This window comes from Polyodon spathula, chromosome 1 (assembly GCF_017654505.1).
Source record: "Polyodon spathula isolate WHYD16114869_AA chromosome 1, ASM1765450v1, whole genome shotgun sequence".
NCBI lineage: Eukaryota > Metazoa > Chordata > Actinopteri > Acipenseriformes > Polyodontidae > Polyodon > Polyodon spathula.
Window position 1 is genome coordinate 18,388,529 of NC_054534.1, and position 18,555 is coordinate 18,407,083.

The 18,555-nt window shown below is 36.0% G+C and overlaps 1 long non-coding RNA gene across 1 annotated transcript; it reads left to right on the forward strand.

Moving 5' to 3' along the window:
• The first annotated feature begins 2,315 nt into the window (after window positions 1-2,315).
• On the forward strand, window positions 2,316-13,112 carry LOC121315063. The gene is made up of 8 exons (XR_005950195.1): window positions 2,316-2,790; window positions 3,871-4,035; window positions 4,610-4,711; window positions 5,953-6,131; window positions 6,773-7,499; window positions 10,968-11,070; window positions 11,934-12,068; window positions 13,062-13,112. It is a non-coding gene; the product is annotated as an uncharacterized LOC121315063 (long non-coding RNA).
• Window positions 13,113-18,555: the final 5,443 nt, after the last annotated feature.

Sequence of the window (18,555 nt, forward strand, 5' to 3'; positions counted from 1 at the left end):
GCATCATTGTACTCACAACAGGGAAACCACACAATTTTACTTTTTTGCAGTTTACAGAAATCATTTGTAATCCTGATGTATTTATTTTTTTACAATAACAGATGGTGCCTGGTAGTAATTTCCTTTTAAAATGTCTCTTATATTTATGATTTTATAACGGGGGTAGGGGAACAGATGATTAAGTTGAAAAAAGTATTTAAATTATCAGTTTTAAAATGTTAATAATTGAAATACTTCTATACTTCCTGATCTTGTGCAGGGACAATCTCCCGAACACGTGATGTGATTGCCTGGGAAGCAGGGCAGTGAACTAGAGGCAGGAAATGTGATATCCCCCTTTATTTTTCAGCCAGCCACTCTCTGTTTCCATTTCAATGTCACAACAACACCACCAATAATAAAGCTTGTGAAAATGGAAATGATAGGGATTTTGCTGAAAAGGGTGCAGCCAATATATCGCAGAGAGAGAATGTGCTGGAAACTGATCAATGTGGGGAAAATGAACCCTGCTTCAGACATGAAAGTAAAAGAAGTAGCCAAGAAACACCTGACGCAGACTGTCAAACTGGAAAAGATAAAATCACACCACCCGCTGACAAAAATGACAAAGGAGTGACAATCACAACAAGAGTCAAAATAAATGATCAAGAGGTGTCAGCTTTAGGAACAGTAAGGCATCATCCTGATAAAGATAAATCTAACTTGTCAGTAACCACTACCAAAGTCAAATGCACAGTTTCCAACACTGAAGTGGAAGTAAAGGAAGTTTTGCATTCGGCTGACCCAGATTTCAAAGCTGTGTTTGTGGTTCAGTGTAAAGAAAGGAAGAGGAAGGAGACTTGTACTCACAGAGAAGGACAACTGGGTCAATGTAATTTTCTGAATAATGAAAACCCAATGAGTCACTGCTCTTTTAACATAAATGGGAATCCTACACGTTTTAGCCAGGACAGCAGAAACCCTGTATTTAAGATGAGAATTTCAGAAATTGATACATACTTTAACAAGGATGCCATCAAGTGTGACGAGGACACAAGTTGTTATAGTGTGACGAGGACACAGGTTGTTATAAAAGCTGTTGTAAAGCTGTTGCTGTGCATGTATGTACCAGTCCCGATACCAATAATGGGTATTCCTCTGGAGAAAGCTACCATTTTGGATCTTTGGAACTTGCTGAGTTTGCTGAGAGTGGCTTTGATGAGGAGATGTTGGACAATTATAACCACAATCTTGAGCTTTTTGGGAAAACACCAATTATAAGCAAGGATTTAATGATTCAAGTAACAACACCATCAAGAAGTATCTCCTACGAGCATATTGGCGATAAAGACCATGTTAGCAGTGGAGTATTTGATTCACTGAATGAACTTGAGGGTAATGTACAAAATAATGGTATTGATCTAAAAGATATACGTGAGCCAGGCCTTAGGCCAAGAAAAGGAGAGGTCCAGTCAAGACTGTAATTATAAGAGATTCAGAGAAAAGATTATTGATTCAAAATAACCTGTCTCCACATACATCTGTTTCAGAGAAGCATCGGAGTGACTTTTTCACTTGTTTATGACAATCCTTCTCTATCACCTGTTTTAGATGTGGATGAGACTGAGACAGAAGGAAGTGACCCACTGAAATCAGAATCCTCTTACCACAACTCTGTCATTTGATACAGGTGCTTTAAACCATGTGTCTGAGGTATTAGATTCTGCAGAACTATTTGAAGATCAGCAGACACTTACTGAACAAACAGTGTAGAGACACAAGATGTTCCATCCCAGAAAAGCACTGAACAGTGTGAAGATAGTTCTGAATATCCAGAGAAAATGGAAACAGGGAATATGGATAAATCTTATGAAAGTAAGTCTGTACTTGTCCTGTCAGAGGCATATGCCTGTCAGGATGTGCAAACAAGTGGATTCATCTCAGTGTTGCATGACAAGGCCAGTGACAAAAAAGAGAAGTTGCAGAAAACAGATACACTTGATGAAAAGCCAAGTGTCCCAAAAAAAAAAGTATTTTATTAGATATACAATAATGTACATCTATTGGCAAGAACCTTCTAATGTGTTTACATTTTCATTAATGTATTAATAGAATGGGACCACTCTCATCATCTCTGGTGTTGTAATACAAGCAAAGTTAATTGGTCGAATGCATATTTTATCCTTGAATAATTTTAAAGAACAAGACATTTCAAATGTAAATGGGGTTAGGGGTTATTATTTTTGTCAATTTCACATTGTTTAAACTCCTGTGAAATAAAATATACTGTTAAACATATTTGGGATGCATGCACAATTTTAACAAATTTTAACACTACAAGAAAAACAAATTTTGCATGGTTCCTAAGTAACATTACTTTTCTTGACTTATACACAAAATAGCAAGGGGAATGTGAAAAAAAAAAAATAACATTTGAAGATTCTCGTTAAACACTTATTTAAAGTGTAAGATTTAGTATTCTGAAAATATAGATGGTGTAAAGTAAGGTTCCACTTAAATACATGAATACAGTAGCTTTAAGAGCTCCCCACAAATGAACACTGAATACTGGTATGTGTCAGCCCCAAAGGAGACAAAGACTAGAACCCACCTGAAGCTACCTTGTGACCATGTACTGAAAGACATGCGACCTACAGAGAGCATCCCACAAGAGGAATCAGAGCGCTGGGCAAAGAGACGCCTGCTGTTCAAGGACAGCAAACAGAGGGCCTCTGCTCATGGGAGTTCAGACACAAGCATCATAACAGAAAAGTCAAGTTTGTGTATACAGCTAATCTGAGAGTAACAAAGGTGACTACCAAAAATCCAAAGACTGTAAGTAGTTGCAATTACATTAGTTTCATCTGCTTGGTTCAGGAACTAGTGCTACTGCAGTTTTAGCAAAGAAAACTACTGGCTGTGTACCAAAAGGAGCAAAATCAAAAAGAAAAAAGTAATGTAGGTGCATGAAAATGTGAATAATTGATAGAAAGATGTATTACATCAAGACATTTCAGACTACAAGTCCTTCTTCAGCTGGATGGAAAATATTCATGTTTTAAAGGAAGCATAACTGCAGTGTACATAAATGAAAACTATGAAACGGTTGTTTTTGGGTGTACACAAAAGGGTTAAATGATAAAACAGTGCAGTAAAATGTTCATTCTAGAGGTTTCAAAGTTCCCAGTTTGAAGATAAACTTATGTTCCCTTTATTTGTGAGCAGCATTTCTTCTATAGCACTGACTGATCCCACAGATGGTGATGTCTTCAGCAGTGTGATTATTATCATTGGTGAAATGTAGTGTTGATTCAAATGCTTTGTAAATGTCTCACTAAGAGGTCTGCTAAATGCCTTTTAGTTTCCCTAATGTACAGTGTGTTGCATTTCTTGCAGATAATGCATGATATACTCCTTTAGAGGTTGATATCGTTTACTAAGATATTTGTATTGTAATTGATTGATTACAGGTATTAAAATCTCTTTTACAAGTACAGTATATCATTATTTAAAGTGTCACTGTATCTACTTTTAGTGGTTTATCTTGACTTTTCTTGAACTCTGGAGTGTTTGCAAAGTCAGTCTGATTGCACATTGAATAGTCTATCTATGTGAGCAAATCAATTCAGAAAGATGTGTCTGTCTGGAAGAAAACAGGGATATAACAATCATGTGTAGTGTGTAGTCCAGAAATACCAATAGTTGAACCACACGGTACCACACGGTTTTCTACTGTATCAGACTCATTATGCCATATATTTTTAAACTGCATTGTGCGATAACGCTGAAGTCTCAAATTTAATGAGGGTATTTGATTGGTATACCAATAGCAAGTCATTCTGTAATGGGTGGCAGTTTTTCCTCACTTAAGTTTTGTGTTCTTGTTTACAGTGAACTCAGAGGAGACTCGTTCTGTGGCTCTGGGGTTGCGGGAGAATGAAGACAAGGGGTTTTATACAGAAACCTTCCACTCGACCACCTGGATCTACTGAGGAGAGGACATCAGAGTAAATGACAGCACCAGGTGTCTTAGCAAGAGACCCCGACCAGCATCAAGTACTGTGAGATTTTACTAAAGTTTAAATGAGGAAGAATAGGGTTACATTATAAAGTGCAGTTTGAGATTCATTATGTTTATGAAAAAAAAACTATTGGATAGATGTGTTTATACACTTCAACAACTCCTGGTCCAGTTGAAGGCTAGAGTATAAATAGACACCTGTCAGAAAACACACACACACACACACACACACACACACACACACACACACACACACACACACACACATTATGTATAAACAGATATCTATCTTATTTATTATTATTATTATTATTATTATTATTATTATTATTATTATTATTATTATTATCTATTTTGTTATGGAAAGTTATGTTAATATTGTTGGCAAAAAAGCATTCTAGGTGAATATTGAATGGTAGGTAATCAATAATGATATATGCATTTTTGTTCTTTGTTCTTTGTTCTTTCTACCATTTAAATGTTATGGCAAGAAGACGTTCTTCTTTTAGCTCTTAGCAAACCTGTTTAAGCATCTTAATGTTATCGATATGCCCAGTAATGTTGTAGAGTGAAATGCCTGTGCTGATGTTATGTGTTTCTCTTTAACAGTTCGGGAGAGGACTGTGAAAATCATCAAAGGTACAGGTGACTATCCCTGGGGATTCAGAATGCAATTTGCTAAACCAATCTTGGTGACAGAAGTAGACACAAGTAAGTTATACTACAGTAAAAAATTAAATAATAAAAGAAGAAAATATATTCAGTGTAATTGTACTGTGTATTATAGAACCAACATTTTAAAATGGAAATTTGAGATGGTCACAAGAAAAGGGATGTCACGGTTTGACTGTATCTTACTTACAGCAGGCCTATGTACATTTAACAACTGAGTGATATATAATGATTTTTTTTTTTTTTTTTTTTATGACAGTATAAAGTTTCAGAATTTAGACCCTGGCATAGTTTTTTTTTTTTTTTTAAATACACAGTACATTCTCATTAAAGCTTGGATTAAACACATTTCCTGATACCAAATCTAACCCAGTGTATTTGAAGTTTCAAATAATGTTATTAATTCTAGTATTTTACACACACACACACACACACACACACGTGTTTGTTGATTGATTTCAGATGGTCCTGCTGACGAGGCAGGGCTGCTGATGGATGATATTGTAATGAGTGTGAATGGAACTGATGTCACCAGCATCACGCACTCCAAGGCAGCAGCTTTGGCCCGGCAATGTAAACCACAGGGCTTCTTTCACAATTGTGGGATTTACTATGAAGCTCGGGTGTTTTAAGTAAATATAGAAGGAAACGTTATAGAAGCGAAAGAGCAGTTCAACAGTTAGTTGTAGTCATTTTCAAATAATATGTTTCATACAAATATTTATTTATCACACCAGCTCTAACGTTAATGATGCCACGTTCCAAATCACAGTTCCCATATAAATAAGCTCTGGGTTACAAAGGTGTCAAAATAATGTTTATGAACATATCGAAACTCTGCAGTCACATATGCCAAAATTGTTCAATGAATGTCAATATTTCTGTATACCTCATTAACACGTGGTGCTATGGCAATAAGGCAACTTTTTGTTCATTAAAATCACAGCAAAGGCAAATGCTAGGGCTATCCTTTTCTTAAAGGGAATGTCAGCTGCTCCTGATTTGCTGCAGCTTCTGCCTCCCACTCTTTAATTGGTCAGCGCTAATGTTTTCCGAAGGCGTAGTCCAGAGCAAACATAAAACACTTTACCCTCATGTTTGTGTTTATCCTCGTTTCCTCAAAATTGAGCCCAATATGTTACATGGGAATTGCTAATTATAGGGATTGTATCAAGGACGCGATTAAAAGCTTGCTTGTTTTCCTTATTAAAATTAAGATTAATAAATTATTTGAAGGCTTTTCTTTTTTGGCTAAGCTGGCCACACTTTTATTTCTGTAGGCCCGGATACCCTCATCTTAGTCATAGGTTCTGACATCAGCAAATGCCCGAATACTCCCAAACCAGCTTGCTGGGGATACCTGCACAAACACACCAAGTCAGGCTTCCTGAAGGGGTGGAGGAAGAGGTGGTTTGTGCTGAAGCATGATGGCTGCTTTTACTATTACAAACACAAAAAAGTAAGAGGCATTCCTGTACCCCTGTTGCAGAATGAAATACCTGGTGCATTCCACTTAGTAAATTACAGTGGCAGTATAATTGCTTATATATAGACTGTCATGAAGTGTAAAGTGTAACGTTTAAGTACAAATATCTTTATAGACAATAACATGGCAAAGTCAGCCATGTATTTTAAATACAATTAATTTGTTTTTCATTTTTACTGCTGTACCTGGATCATGTTCTCAAATTTTGTAACTATTTACTGATTTTTTTTTTCAGTTCTAAGCATTGTGCATCATAAATTCAATGTCTTTTTTTTGGTGAATGGGTGTTGAAAAACCTCACTCAAAGAAACCATAAATACAACATTTGGCCACCAAGTGGCAGTGTGAAACTACAATCCCAAGAAAATGTGGTAAAGAGACATTAATGCAATTGTAATAGTCAGCTTCTTACCATGCTTATTAACTGAGGCCGTTCAGTGGGTGAACTAGTTTTTGAAACCAAGATCAGACCTTTAAAAGTTATTATAGACACGTGACCTCTTTTTCATGGTATGTCTTCTAAATTCCAACAGACATTCAGATTAATAGCCGATTGGTGTGAAAGTATTTTAAAACAAAATGATCCAAACCGGCCATGCTTGTCTGTTGCTCAGGATGAAGGGAAGTGCAGGCCGCTCGAGGCACTGAAGTTAGAAGGTGCTGAAGTGGGGTCAGATTTAAGCCTCGGCAAACCATTCGTATTCAAGTGCAGTCCCCTGTCTGGGAGTCAGATTTTCTACTTTTGTGCTACATAAGACCAGGAAATGAAAAGGTAAATGTAACATGGTCATGATTGTAAGTGTAAGAATATTATTAGATGTATGATAATAAAAGTGACTTCAAAGATACCACTGAGGTGACATCAAGTGTAATAGTAACAAGACAAAACAGAAGAGTGCCTCAGACTCCAACCACTTTAACAACTGCAGGGCCAGTTACTGAAACTGAAACTGTGGACCAGGTGAACTGGACACTTTGCCTATAGTAGTCTTTTTCGCAGAGCTATATTATATGGTGTGTCATTTCATATCACTGTTGTTTTAAAACAACAACAGTTATTTTCCTGAGCGGGGGATGGAGTAAATCTTGTGCTATGTTGCCTTTACCACTAACTACAAACACGCATGCTGTGCTAGACCACTGAGTGTACAGTAAATGAGCCACATAAGCTGTCTATCACTGTTCTTTTTTTCTGTTTTATACATTTTGTATTGTTTTGTTTTTTGCCCAAAAGGCATTTCTTTCCTGAGATATTTCACTGTTTCAGTGGTCTAGTTGTCATTCTCTTTGTGTTGCAGAAAGCTCGAGGCAATGGAGAGAGCAGTTCACCCTGTCACTCAGGTAACTTTATTTATTGATCAGATCATCTAGCGTGTCAAATATTATGCAGCAGGACCTTTTACTTTTCACAGTAAAGCCAGTTTACTCACTTATTATGATGAGCTTATTAGAGGAAGGTGGCAAGATTTTTTGCATATATGTTTGGAATGCTAATTATCCCCTATTACACTGTATACCATAAAGAAGACTAAATGTTTGCATCTTTCAGTTAAAACATGTCCATAGATTCAAGCATAGTTTCTTGTACATCGAGAAACAGAAAAGTATCAAACCACTTATATGGGTTAAGAATGTGCTTACTGCTGAGATTCAAAACCTCAATCAGTAAGCTTAATACAAAGTAAGTTAATTAATAGTAAACTGTAGCATGGGCAAACAGTCTGTTTTATGTACAGCTTTGTTTTATGTTAAGTGGTTGGGGAGCACTTATAAAGCATGCTTTATCTGCTGTATTGGATCATTATTTGAGCTGTTTACGCAAATTTTGCACTTTATGTATTTAGACCTTTTTTCATTCCCCAGTAGACAAGCAGCAGCAAATAAAAACAGACTTGAATTTGACTGGCTTCCCAGATACCCTGATAAGCTGTGTGTAATTGACTGACTCGTACCTGGTAATCTGTGTGCAGCCTGTCAATCCATATCTGTCTATTTGTAGAAAGAGGAATGAATGCAGTAGTGAGTCTGTGTGCACCGACTGCAGGATTCAGCAGAAACCTTGTGTGCATGTTTATATTTTATATTGGCCTAAAAGTGGTATTCATGGAATGTATGCAGTAGGTCAAAGGTGGTTATACTGTATTAAGCCTGGGGAATACATAAGTGGTGAGGAGCAAAATTGGTGGACACACAACAGCGAATGTGACAGCTGTTTCCAAAGTAAATCATACCCCAACCAATACAGCCAAATTGGCCATTGGACTGGAGTTCCAGTGATGATGAGAGGGAATTGGAACAATTTCAAACTAAATGCAGTATAATTTATTATTATTACCATTAATTAAAGAAAATATTGTTATTTACAGACCAGGAAAGAAACAGGAGGCATGGTACTGTGCAACAGTATGTTTCCCATCCTCTCAACGCTGCCTTGTCATTCATAAATAGTGAGCTTATTTAAAGGTTACAGAATTGCAATGTAAATGTATTGCTTTGCTCTATGTTTGAAATGTCTTAGTGACATTTTAAACAAACAACAATGAAAGAGGTGTTAATTTAATAGAGCAACCCTTTATTATGCTTTAAACAAAATTGTCTTATGTTTCTGAAAGCTAATTCTTCTCCCTTAACTTTCTGTTCTTACAGAATTAAATACCAAGAACTGTGTTACTCCTAATAGGCATCAAGTAAAACCAGGCTAAAATGTTTTGAATATAATTTGGGATTGACATGTCTTCTTGTTACTTTTGTGTGTGATGAAGTAATATATGATACTAATAACACAAATCATGTTGATATACTGCATCATGCAATCCCAAACCACACATCTGATTGGTTAGAGCTAGAGTTGCCACTGTGGGAAAATGTCTTGGTTGCCTAGCAATATTTTGCCATTCTAAAATTCTGCTGCTGTGATACTTTTCCACTACAGTATTTTTTCGTCAGTGTGAGTTCAGGCTCATAAAAATAAATGGTGAGCAACATGCCTGGCAAAATGTTGCTTTTCCCTCGCGATACCGCACCTCATCGCTCATGTGTGTCTCAGGATTTAGGCTGTCAATTATTTTCATACAGTATGTTATTTCCTTAGAGATTCTTTTTCAGCCTTCAGCCACGTAAGACATATTTAGTTCAGTAGTACAGTATATACCAGATCTGTTCTTGGAAGGTGGGGAACTGCTGCACAGGCCAAACATAACAAAAACTTACATTTCTAGACAAAGTAGATATAGCCAATGAGTTTAAACTTTGCTTTCAGTTTCACTTAGTGGTCAAAGCAATGGAACTGTACTGCCAGACCCAACTGCTAATCGTAGCGAGAACAGCTGCAGTTCCAGCTTCTACCAGTTGAAGTACCTACATAATTTCAGTAGGACCCAAATCAAAGATATTCTATTACAATCTTGTCTAACCTAGATACTGAAGAGGTGTTATAGGAAAAAAAAAAAACAGGGAGTGAGAGAAAGAGCATTTGCAGTGACCAAAACATAAACTGTATTGTTAAAGATGTGTTTTTTTACTAAGGAAGCACTGTGGGTAAAATGACATTGAATGACTGCAAATTGACCATTGTTTGTAAATTCTGTATATTACTATTGCAATATACATATTATTGTGTTACATTCTTCTTCCCAACATATCCCTATTGCTCTGCTTTGGTACATGTCATTATGCCACTGTTTATGTCTCTATTTCAGCATTACTCAACTGTTTTTTTTTTTTAGTTTTTTTTTGTATGTGCTAACTTTGGTTGCCTATACAACTGTTAGGAAAGTGTCTTTTAAGTCACAGAGAAAAATAGTTTCTGAAATAAGTGAACCCAATAAAATGTAGCAATGTTCACCATAAAAACAGAAAAACCACCATCTACTGCACAACTTCTAATGTGTAATATAGTATGTACATAAAATCATCATGTTATCTATATCAAACAAAATAAATCTAATTTGCCAGTATATACAATTCTGATTAGGCTAGCTATCAAAGTAAATCCTTCTGTTAGTCACTGTGACACGGTAGCCAGGGTAGTGATGTCAGGCCAGGAAGTGAATGCAACACAACACACAGGTACTCGGGTGAAAGCACACTGTGACACCGTTTTTATTGAACAAAAGCTAAAAATTTAAATAAATAAATAAATAAACCACTGCTCACAGAGAGTAAATTAAAAGTTTAAACAAAACAAGTCGTGAACGCAAAATAACCCCTACCTAAACAAATACAGTGCTGGGACTTCCAGCACACTTAACACTTGTTTTGTTTTGTTTTGCCTTTCACTTTGCTTCTCTCGTCTCACCCTCATTCCTCCTCTCAAAAACCCACCTCGAACAGGGAAAACTGCAGGGTTTTATACTGTTGACCATCTCTTAATCAATTAATTAAACTGGGAGATGGTCACCTTCTGCATTGGGTTTTGTGGGTTGGGGCTTATAACAATAACACACAAAAATATCATATTTTTAAATCAACACAAAATACTTTCAAACCAACGCTAATAATAAGAAAACAGTGGTTTTTACAAAGACACAATACATACAGCCATTATTAATAATAAATTAATAATTTGATCATAAATAATAACAATAAATACAACACAATTCATTTACACACAGGGCGTAGCCCTGCTCCCTTTCAAATGTGCAGGGCTTCTCCTCTCCCCTGTCTCAGTCACCCAGAATTATTATTTTTTATTATTGAAAATAATTGTAGCTTGGTGCAACTGGAAATCTGAATAATGAAATGAACTGTTAAATTAGGGCTGCTGTTGCATGGCACTGAGGCAGCTACTAACGTTGATTTATATTGCAGAATCATGTGTGGGTGGATGACACAATGCCAGCCTCCCCCTGTTGACTATCAAAAATCCTGAATGTCTCGGTCTCCTTCACCAAATGGACAAAAACAAGGAAATGTGGGTGCAACACTATTGCATATTAAAAGACGGATGTCTGTATTTCTATGCTGGCCTCCATTCAACGTACGCTCTTGAGCACTTAATGTTTGCTCTCATACAAATAAATATAGCACAGTTTATCAGCCTAAGGGCTAAGAAAATAGCTGTTGGAGATATAAATCCTACATGCTTATCCTCCAGCTTATGGGTTGTGTGTTTTCACATTTTACAAGCCAAGTCTCTGTGGCTTGGGATCTTTGATCCAGTTTGGGCAAACTGCATCATCTCGTTTTGGTAAAGCTTGATGCACTGCATCCTCAGTAATAGTATGACCAGCTGACTTTCAAGGGAAGGTGAAAACTACATTCTGCCACATTTTTACAGTAGAAGGTCCATATAGAATAAACATTCAAATTGCCCAACACACCTCACACCATATCATGCACCATATAGTGCTTAATATTGATTGTTTTTCAAGACAAATCTTGTGTAAAAAAAAAACACATACATACTGTATCTTTTTACAGCCAGTGTTTTTAAATGATAGCCTTTTATTTTAAAATGTTCTGGACCCAAGCAGCTGTTTTATTCATGTTCTGCTGCAGCAAATAATAGCAAAATAAGGGCTTCTCTTCCGAATGTTTAGTGGTATATAAAAGGAACACTGAAGAAGCAAAATCCTAACAATCGAGTTTCCATTAAAAATGTACACTCGGTTGTGTCTTCAGAAATTGGCTTGAATAACATAACAAAGCATTTAGTGACGTTTACGTTAATGACTAATAAACTAGAAACAGAAATAAAATACACTATCATTATTAAGTCTATAACTTGATAACTATTACTGACTGAACTGCTGTCAAACTGACTTCTCTCTCCAGGTGGGATCTACTTGCAGGGGTATACAGCGAGTGAGCAGTCCTTAGGCGCCTGCCACTCTGTGATTCAGGTTAACCCCCTTCCTGAAGAGCATAAACCTTCTACTGCGGTGCAGAGAATGCAACTGAAAACAAACGGTAAGGACACTGATTGATAAGGGTGTTGTGCTCTACATTGTACGTATTTTTCATGTTTTCTACATAAACAGTTCACGTATATTTGCTGAATTTACAGCGGTACAACATATAATTAATCCTTTTTGGATTGGATTTTTTTTTTTTTAAAGAAAATTACTGAATTGCTACAAGTCTTGAAACCAACTCTCGTGATCCCAATAATTCAATAAGCAGGAATGAAATAATGCATAAATATTAATTTTAGGAGAACTACTCCCTGGCAGCAATACGATTTCAAATTTATGCAGAATGAATAATGAAAGGTAATAATGTTTGTATATTAAAGAAAAAATTACAATAAGTCACCAAAGTCGCACGTTTGTTTTAAACCACTGTTGAAACAGACATTGAAATTAAATATTATAAAAAGATTTAGTTGAATAAAAGCAAACTATGAAATCTATGGTTATAGGAACATATAAAGTGATATATTTAAGGGATACTGTCGTCGCTCTGGCATGTCACAAGGCAATAATAAAACAATAAAGCCTGAGATCAGAATTCGAGGGCATGATTTGAATGAGGGAGTTCCATTATTACTGAGAAACATGTCACAGCAATGCCATTATCACTAAAATACTACATTATCACTGCTATACTAACGTTATTTATTTATGTACATTTGTGTGTCGGAAACAATCCACTGAAAGAGTTACATTTTGCTGTGAATTGGTGTCATCTCTCAGCCGTGCTTTATTTGCTGTTCTGTTGTTTAATAAAACAGAGTGGGTGACCTCCATAGAAAACAATTGGTGAGCAGTGTCCTGTTGAGCACCACAGATTGATTTAACAGTTGCTTCAGTGAAAAACTGGTGATGCATGCGGCGTCTTTTTATCTTCATGGTAATACATTGCACTTATATTGTTACAGTATGTACTGTGCGGTAATTTTGAACACTATTTAAGTATTTAAGGTAATAGTTTGTCCCTAAGCATTTTATATTACTCTTTCAGCTGGATTTCAGCAATAAACGCATCAATTAGCAAGTGGCTGCCTTTATACCAGGAGACATGGATGTGAAGACACGCCCCTTGCAGATTGACTTGTACTGTGCAATTTGCCAAGAAACAGCTTCTTTTTTTTTTTAACTGTATCAAGTGCACTCTATTGTTTGAGAATGTGGGTTTCTTGAAAGCCAATGCATTGAGGAAGCAATGTTAAGATGTTGTGTTAAATGAAAAGTAAACATCTGCAAGGGCTTTATTTTTAATCATTTGTGTAACTGTTTATCATGCTGGTATCACTGTACAATTTAAATGAATGGGTTATCTAAATATTTGTGCATTTATAAGTAAAAGGTATTGTAATATACAATACAATATATTGGTTTATAATTTCCATTTTTGATATTTACATAATGTTTCCGCATTCCGTAGTCAATATAGTACATAAAAAGTGAATAGATATTTAGCACGGTACTTGAAAATAATTCATAATCTTATTATGCAAATATCCTTAACCTTAACCCCAACTTTGTATTTACTTTACTTTAGTGACCCATTGGCAAATTGTATTTTTGTACATAAACAATTTAAATAAAACTAATGTAAATACCAATATCCGTTTATGCTTTCTCATTTCAAAATATGTTGAATAATAAAAGTACGACCCTGACCATTTTGGAAACCATTTATGTCACTTTTTTTTGCAGCAAAAATTACTTTGAAAAAACAGAGTTGTGGAAGTATTGTAAGACAGCTGCTAAAAAAAGTAAATATGTTAATGATTCATACAATAGCCACACAGCTAAGATGAAATTAAATAATTGTTGTCCTAGGTTCAAACGCTTCAAGATTTATACTACACTCTGAAAAACACTGTTTAAGCTACTAGACAACAATTGCATTTCTAAGGTCACCGTTGCTCCCTCTGGCTCAGATGTTATTTACTGTCTAGTGAATCAGACAGGTTCACCAGTCCAGACTAGAAAAAAAGATACACAAGCGCCATGCAGAAAGAAATCGTCTGAAAATAATGTATTTAGGTAGTCAACCACATAGGCACAGAGTACTTGATTTCTCAGAATCATTATCTCACTATGGTGTTGCTCTGGGACCGTACACACAAGAAATGCATATTAAGAACTATAATTATTTATCTTTCGTTACCTAGCTGCGATGCCACATTGCTTCTGTAGCTGTTAGAGGACTGTCATTTGTGCCTAAAGACATCTGGACACATAACTAGTCATTATCTGTGTCACAGAAGAACATCTTTCAATTCTTGGAGATTTCTATGTAGTGCTCTGCTGTCAAAATATGTCATACATGTTCTTCACAAGGGAGGGGCTATGGAATGAGAGTCAAATAGCTTGGGCAAGACACATACTCTCTATCAGAAATGGCAATAGTAAAATGGCTACTGTAACAATAGGTCCCAGCCTGAAAGACCAATGAATGGCCACTATGGTATGGTATTGCACAACATGAATAAAACCACTTTCATATTAAAGAGAGATAGAATCAATGCTGTAAAACTCTCTCCACATCGGAAAGGGCAATGGGTAAGGTTGGTAGTACACTTCCCCATAGACGGATCGACTCAAAGCAGAAGTTGAATATCTTCAGAAAGTGCGTAATTGCAATTCAATCAGATATGGGTCAGGCAGCAGGCTGAGTGCAGAGAGGAGTTTGGTGGTACAAAGGGGATACAGTTGCGTGAGTACAGGCCCTTGCACTAAAACGTAACAGACGGTCGGAGCATTGCTTACTTTGTTTTGTTTGTTACATGTTTTGTTTGGATTGTGCGGGATTGGGGATTATTTGTAAATTCTGATTGTTTTTGTTTTGGCCTGCAAACCAGTCAAGTACTCACTGATATCATCGCTGGTAGAGGGGCGGCTCTTTTTATTATTGTTTAAATAAACACGGGCGTTTTGGGGAGAAATGCTGCTAGGACCTTGTATCTGTTTCCACACCACATGCACCTGACCACACACATACATAAGCAACTTCTTTCAAACAGTGTAAAAGTAGAAACAATGGAATTCAGTTTGGTCCTGTTTGGTCTTTTACAGCTCCAAAATGTACAGTAAAAACAAAAAGCTTGATTAATTTGTATATTTCAGGTATACAGTTACAGTATTAGGTTTTTTTTTTTAGTGAAGCTGGTCTGTGTGAATCATTTCCACGTGCCACCTGCATCCTTTCTCTGTATCATCTTAGTTAAAGCGGATGTTATTTTCCTTCACTTAATTATCCATTTCCCAAGGTCTGGCAGTGCTGATAAATGTTGTCTGTTCCGGCCCTGGCTTATTACAGGTCCTTAGAGAAGGAAAAGCTGAGCATTTCACTGGAAATGGAATACCTCTAGGGGTAAACTACCAAAGGCAGATGCACGTAAACAAAAACACAAATACTCCTGCACTCATTTACTGCAACACAAATAATCCTGCACTCATTTACTGTACACATATGACATATACTAAGGTTAACATTTTTGCCTACATTTTTTAGAAATACATTTTGTACTTTAAAACTCTTCTCTCAATAGATTCCCATGGATAATTCTAAATCATCAAATTGCACACGTAAGTACTGTAACTGGTCAGGATGACGTCATGTTTTATGTGTTCTTGTATTATTCATTGTCACAAAAAAACAAACAAAAAAAACAGCATTAGCAAGGGAACAGTTATTTTAATCCAGAGGGTATCTTGTATAACAGAGCAGCATTTATGATGTAATAATGTCCCAGGGTCAATATGTATAGTAGCATGAAAACACTTTCATACAACAGATGGCAAATAGTTGTGGAGATTGGAGCAGCTATGGTTCTAGTTATTCCTTATCTCGTTGAATGTTCAGTGTTTTATTTTTTACTATGGTTTGATGAACATTTGTCATTTTGTTTTTCATAAAATACTGTGGTATGAATATACAACTTGGAGTATATTATTATGCTTAAAAAATGTCAATAAAAAATAAATATATTAAATTCAATTCGATTAAAATAACACTGCCGTGACCAGCAGACATCAATATGTGTTTCTACTTACTTACTGGGGTTTTGTTTTGTCTGGGTGGGATTTAGGGCTTTTAAATCACATTTCTGTAATCCTACCTACATGTAGCAAAATACATTATACCACAGGTGCTCCATGCCTGCTTTCTGGTGAATTAATTATGGATTGTATTGTTGGTAATCTGTTTTCCTCTTAACAACATCATACAGGAAATGGGAAAAGCTACTTTAACCAGAGGCTGCGACACAGAATCTGTTCCTAATAGTTTCTGTTTGCACTGTATTATTGACCAGACTGCGGTTCAACAGTATTTTCAACATTTACACTGCCATAGGTTTGCTTTCTCTTCTCCTTCCTAAAGATAAACCATAAAAACACAGTGTAACCCCCAGAAGAACAAAACCACTGTTGCAAGATTGGTTGATAATAAGTAATTTTTAATAAAGCAATTGATCATATTGTAATTTCTATGTGTACATTATAGTGTGTATTCAATCACCAGAAATGTTCTTTAAAAAAAAAAAATGGATTAGCAACCTGGGAGCCATCTTGAAGAATAATCTCAGCCTTGCAATGTTTCGTGAATAATAACATAACTATACTGAGCATCAAAAGAAACATATCACTTATATTTGGATAAAATTCAGTAGATGTGATTGAAAAATGACAAACTGTTTTAGAGCAGGTGCAGTGACTAACTATTTTGCTAATTAACAATTAACATCACGAAGATGCTGCAAAAGGATCTGTGAATCTTGGACAGGTTCTGTGACTATTGGTCTCTCAGTTTGTGGACTGTCATTGACAGTGTGTGTCTGGTTATACCGTCTTGCCAGGTTTGAAATTGCTGGCTGTGAGCACCCAAGACGGTGAACCACAGTATGCTGCCCTAGTCCAGCCTGCAAAATGCCGATTGCACGAAGGTGCTGCTCTCTTGACAGACGTGACATATTTTTTTTTTTTTTTTTTTTTTCTGTGATTTTCTTTATTTATCAAGCTTGCAATCCAACAGCTGAAATCACTCCATATCCAGTGTCCAAACAGTTGTCTCACTAATTAGGTGATTAAGTGCCTATGCTTCAGTCATAGTCACTCAAGCATGTCACGGCCAAGGATGAGTGATTAAAAAGAAACCAAAAACATTTTGTCAATGTCCATCATTTATATACCTTATTTTATTTCGAAAATCAATGTGTTATAATAGTGCTAAGTTTCTTTTGAAGCTCGGTATATATAATTATGGTTGTCAACTGTGAGTAAGGCCAAAGTGATCGCATAAGCCTTAATCCAAGACACATTCCTAAAAATCCAATAAGCACTGAAACAACACAAAGATCCCAATGGCACTTCCTTCCCGGAAGGCACAGATAAGTAACAGTTTCCTTTTCCTTTTTCTTAGTCTACACAGATTCCATTTTATTGTACCTCAGGTTTGGAAGACAATTTTGGGGGAAGGAAAGCAGACTATTTTAAGTAATTTTAGAGAATGTGACTGATATACAGTGATAATACAACTATTACTATAACTAGCACAGATCATGAAAAAAAAACATTTGAGAGTGAGAAGTCTGCTCACGCCATGCAGTCGGAATGATCAGATAGAGCTTCCCACTGAAAAAGGATTGAATCGTGCAGATTGAATTGTAGTTTCCTTGTCTGCTCCACCCCGAAGTCTCCCTGGTTAAATATAGAAACCAGTTACCTAATAGCTGGGAGAGCCATCTCATAAAACATTTAAAACAGACTAATGTTTAATCTGACAGATTATATAAAATAAATCTCATGACAATTGAAAGCTGTGAAGCTTAAACTGGAGGTATATAGGCTTGCTTTGCATACTGAAACAGACTTCCAGAGATCTCAGCAGCTCAGATGTAATTGAAAGAGACAAGCACAGGGTATCCTTAAAACTATATTTAAAGTAAACGTCTCTGGAGAACTAGTAAAGTAAACACAGATTGGAGAACGAGTTTATAATCAAACCATTTCTATATTGCAGAGTCATTCTTTAGAGCAATTAACATTTTGTGATTAATTTGTATTATGTTTTTTGAATATCAACAAGGCTAAAAAGAAAACCAGTAATATAAAACAATGCACCAGAAATGATTGTGTATGTAATTGCTAAAGACATGTTCCTAAAACCACATTAAAACTAAATGTACTATGGGTGCTGTATATTTTCAAGAAATGTCAGGGTTTATAATTAACTTTATTGGCTGGTTTCACAGACCCTAATTTCCACCAGCATGCCAGACACAATCCTTCCTTGCTACTATATTGTACATTGTTATTTGGTCAATTCATTGTGGGTGTTGGTATTCTGCTTTTTCACTCAAAAGCATAAAAAAGGGAAATGGCAAGTTTTTTTTTTTTGTTTTTAGCAAAATGCTGATTTACGTTACATTCCATATTTGGATTTGTGTCTGCTATGTAAAAAACAGTGCACAGGCAATTGTGCTATGGAAAGCAAAATGTAGTAT